We start from the raw sequence: 4,660 nt of genomic DNA on the forward strand, positions 1-4,660 counted from the left end.
TCACTTGCTTTGTTTCCTAAAAGACTGGTTTTCATTATGGACAGGTTGAGGACACTTTTCTTTGCTAATTCAGGAATTCATGAATCTATGACAAACCTCTCCAGATAAACTTGGGAGATATAATTAACCCAAAGCTGCATAGGAAAATAGGTTATTTTGTCTTGGTGTGGTTCTGGCAAAGTAGGGAAAGACACAAAAAATGCCTCTAGTTAGTTAAGGGCTGTATATCAAATTCAAAGAATAAATATTTGATGCCTTCTGATATATGATGCTCTAAAGAAAACCATGCTTAGTGTTTTTTTTTTTTACTTGTCTACCTGCATAAAACCTTAATTCTGAAGTTGCTTTTATTTATTTCTTCTTGTGGCTGGAGTTTCCATACACAAATGTGAAGGTTTAGGTGCCAGATAAAACTGCTGCTTTTCTGCCTTTCCTCTCCTTTCTGATTAAACCCATTTACATCACAGTTAAATAATGGCCAGAGAATGGGTTGATACACCCAGATTCTTGTCCCACTTACTTCAGAAATGTTTTAATGCTGACCTTTGTGCCCTTTGATGCCAGCAATTTAAATATCAAACAGTTCTGGTTGTGCTGTATCATCACCACCTTTCATCCTGTATTAGGTGTAACAAGATTTTCAAGCCCATCATGTGTTGGGTGGATGAAAGGTCCTGCTGTAAGGATATTACTGGGGTGGAGAGGAGCTTCTACTGATATTTGCTGTGGATGTGGAAACAACGATCACTTGGTGGGATGTAGTGTCAAAAAATTTGGGCATGTTCATGAAAGCAGGAAAGGATCTTACAGGTGGAAAGTATCTTACAGGTGGAAGAATGTTGTTACCCAACCCACTTCGGGTTTCTCTGGTTGTGGATGTACTTACTAGTCAGCTGACACATCTGAGCACATGTTGAAAACAGAATGGTTGTAAGCAATTACAAAGACCACTAATAATGTTTGCCCTGAGTCAGCTAGCAATCTCCCATCCCGACCACTGCGCTGTTCCTGCTGGAGCTGGCAAGCAACCCAGCTTTGGAGGCCAGGTGCCAAGGGCTGCAGTAGGGAGTGTCTGCATCCCCTTGGTCTGGGGAAGCAAGAAAGAAAGAAAAAAATCACCTGCTTATTAAGTCACAAGTGCAGGAGTAGCTTCTGGCTTGGGTGTCAGCCCCTCAGTCCTGGCCGCTGTAACCCAGGAGAGGCTCAGTTTTAGAGAGAGCAGTGCCACTCACCAACCACCAACCAACCCCTGCATCCTCACTGGGGCCACGGCTCCCCTTCCTACCCTGACAGCCAACATCCCAATTCTATTGCAAAACATGTTTGCACAAACATGCAGCTGGCTATTGTTCTAATTCATAAAAAATGCAGGTCCTTTTTAAAACTAATTCATTACTTGCCTGGTATTGTGGGGTAAGAATTTATTGACGTGTGAAGGGGAAAAATCTTTTTATTGGTTTTGAATTTACCTGAGTGACACAGGAAAACAGAAGAACTTGACTTTGCCTTCTTTGCATGTCTGACAAGTTAACTTTCTTGAGTCAAGCAAGACCTTTCAAACTTCACTGTTTCCAAATTTTAATGGAGGCAGTTTTCCATAAACCAAATAGTTTGAAGCAGCTTTCTTCAAAACTAACCTTTGGCAGTCATTTTCTGGACGTGAGGTGTGACATGCAACAAGCACATACAAGAAAGCACCACCCAGCTGACACATCCTGGCTGCATTTTCTGTATTTCTCCTCATCTCATTCTACATGTACCCCAACATCTTGTTCAGCCAGTACATGTTTGTAGTGTTGTCCACAATGGACCCCAGGCAACTTCCCTAGCCACCACTAAATTTTAGGATCCTGTAAAGCCTGGTGATTTGGATTGCGTTTTGGATTTGTTTGTATTTTTCTATTTCCCTCCTGCCTTCATTTTAATTTTTGATTAGTTATTCTATGAAAAGTAACATTGGAAGAATTACTGCTCCTACTCAGTGTCATGGAAGGAAATGTTCCAAGAAAAATTCTGATAGTCCTTACCTTCTCCAAAGTTCCAATAGAAGCAATTATCATAAACGTCATGAGGAAAGGACAAAATTAAATTGTTTCCTGACTGTATTGTATGTTATTATAATGCTGTAAGGAAAGAAATAATACCTTTATTTCACAGTTTCTCAGTTGTCTTTGGTTAAAGATTTGAACGTTTTGTTCTAGTTGTCACCTTGCTGATGTGTTTAAACATAATGGAGGAACTAATTTTTCATCCAGTTGCTTGGGAGTGCCTCTGCAATGAGGGCAGTGAAGTACCTAAGAGATGTGTCAACCTGACTGGTAAGTGTAGAAGGTTCATGAAGTCAGACTACCCTTCAGCAGGGTGATAACCAGATAACTTGGCTGTAATTCATAAAAACAGAGTACTCCAAAAATTTGTAAGAAGTCGATGACTTAAGATTTCTACCAATGACTATTTATACCAAGTTATATCCTAAATAATAATTTAAAAGAACTAATTTTCCTAGAATTTCAGCTTCTTGCCCGTCAAAACTTGAGACCACTACACCTTCTTGGCAGCAGCAAGTTGGGTGGAACAGCTGCTCCTGGTGCGTAGGATTGCACGAACAATCTCCAGCAAGGTCATTTACAGGGCACAACTGAAAATATGTTCTCAGTACATGTATTTACTTGCAGGAATGGAATATAAATTTCCCATACTGTTGACATGCACTTCATTGGTAAGTGCATTTTTGAGGGAGAGCATGTTCACATGAGCACAAGAAGAGACACGGAGAGAATGTTAAATGTAATTTAAAATACTAGAAGTAATTATTTTCATTCAATTTCTCGTTTTTATTCCCCAGAGGACAACTGCACTGCAGTGCACCAGAGATCTGAGTCCTGATGGTACCTCTTGAACTACACGTGCATCAGCTATCCTCAAAAAAATCTGAACTTCTAGAAAATTGACTTACTAGGAGGAGTATCTTTCTATACAAAACAATTGTAATTGATCTGTGTCACTTTATCAGAAATAAAGAACAAAAAACAAACATGCAGTTCATGTGTGAAAAGCATTACTGCTAGAAATATATTCTCTTAGCATCTGATAATTTTTGAAGAAAACTTTATTCCCCTTGACAGAGCAGCCTTGTGCATGCTTCTGCTCTACAATGTATGCTAACTTCCCAGGCACCCAAAGTCTCCAAAACAGGGCTCACAATTAATTTTATTACAGACAGCAAGAGCTCCGTGGATCTTTATTCCATTCTCTCCAAGTAGGTTGTATTTGCAATTAATCTTCCTTCCATTCAAAAGGTGTTTGAGAGGGGGACAGTGTAAAAGTAATCTATGCTTTGTAAATTATGTTTTATATGTATATAAAATAATGCTTGGGAGAAATTAAAAGTAATCTTAAAGCCCTGTTTAAGGATTCCATGAGTTATCAAGGGATCAGACAAATCCATTTGATGAATGGATCTCTTGCCACTCTCAAATGGAAGGGATGTACAGAGAAAATACTAAAACAACAAAATTTCTGCTGGGGAAGAGGAGTGGGCCATCGTCCTTTTTACCAGTATTACGCATGTTTGCAAAAGAACAAGTGTTTTGGGGGCAAAACTTCCATCCAAAGATCAGGATGATACAAAAAAATGTAAAATTATTTTTCATCTTGAACAGTTGAATACTCACTCCAGTAAGTTTAGATTTAAGATGTAAGGAAAAGATACTTTAAGCAGTTACTGCCCCACTGAAGCTACTTTATTCAACTCTGGTGCGTGACCTGTCCTCTGAAGTGGTAAGTGCTTAGGGAGGTTTAGAGTGGCATTTTTATTCAGTAACTCCAAAGTTCCCGTAATACATGGAGTGGGTAAGTCTATTTCCCCGGAAAGCAGGAACAAATGTATACATATGTATTTCTAGGACGTCTGCTTCCACCAGTTTTAGGTTATCCCCGTGCAGCCGCCGGTCCCGAGGCCCGCGTGTGCACATGGCACGGGCGGTGTTGCACGGGGGCGCAGCTGTGCCTCGGCAGCGTCATCCTCCGCTCCGCGTGCTGCATCCCTGCTTCCCTCGGAGCCGGTGCCGCCGAGCAGGCGGGGCCGGTGGCTCACACGGGCATCCCGGGGGAAGCGCTGCCGGCAGCCCCGGGCTCGGGGCACCGCACAGCCGCCCCGGCACCGCTGCCTTGCGCAACCGCTGGCCCCGCACGCACGCCACAGTTCTCCTGCAGGAGCCGCAGCGCAGTACCACTGAGTATCTCCAGTGAGCCCCCCTGACTGGAGGTATTCCAGAACCGCGCGGACGCCACGCCGTGCTCCGGCATGGCCCTGCTCATCAGGTTGGACCGGGTGCCCCACTGTGGTCCCCTCCAACCTGACGCGCTCTTTGATTCTGCTGATCCTGACCGCCCCGCCCCGTCACGGACATGCCGCTGAGGTGGCCCCGACTTCAAAGCCGTGGCCACGGCAGGAGCAGAGACGAGGGAGGCGGGATGCAGCGCGGGCAGGGAAGGGACCGGCCGCCACTGACGCTGTCCGCCCGGGGCCATGCCGCGTCCCCGCGCCTCGACGGACGGACTACAACTCCCGGCACACCCCGCGGCAGGGAGGCGCGGGCCTCCCACGTGAACCGTAGAGCTGCGCGGCGATTGGCTGCGGCCGGGAGGGAGGCGGGCC

This window comes from Lonchura striata, chromosome 1 (assembly GCF_050655825.1).
Source record: "Lonchura striata isolate lonStrDom1 chromosome 1, ASM5065582v1, whole genome shotgun sequence".
Classification (NCBI taxonomy): domain Eukaryota; kingdom Metazoa; phylum Chordata; class Aves; order Passeriformes; family Estrildidae; genus Lonchura; species Lonchura striata.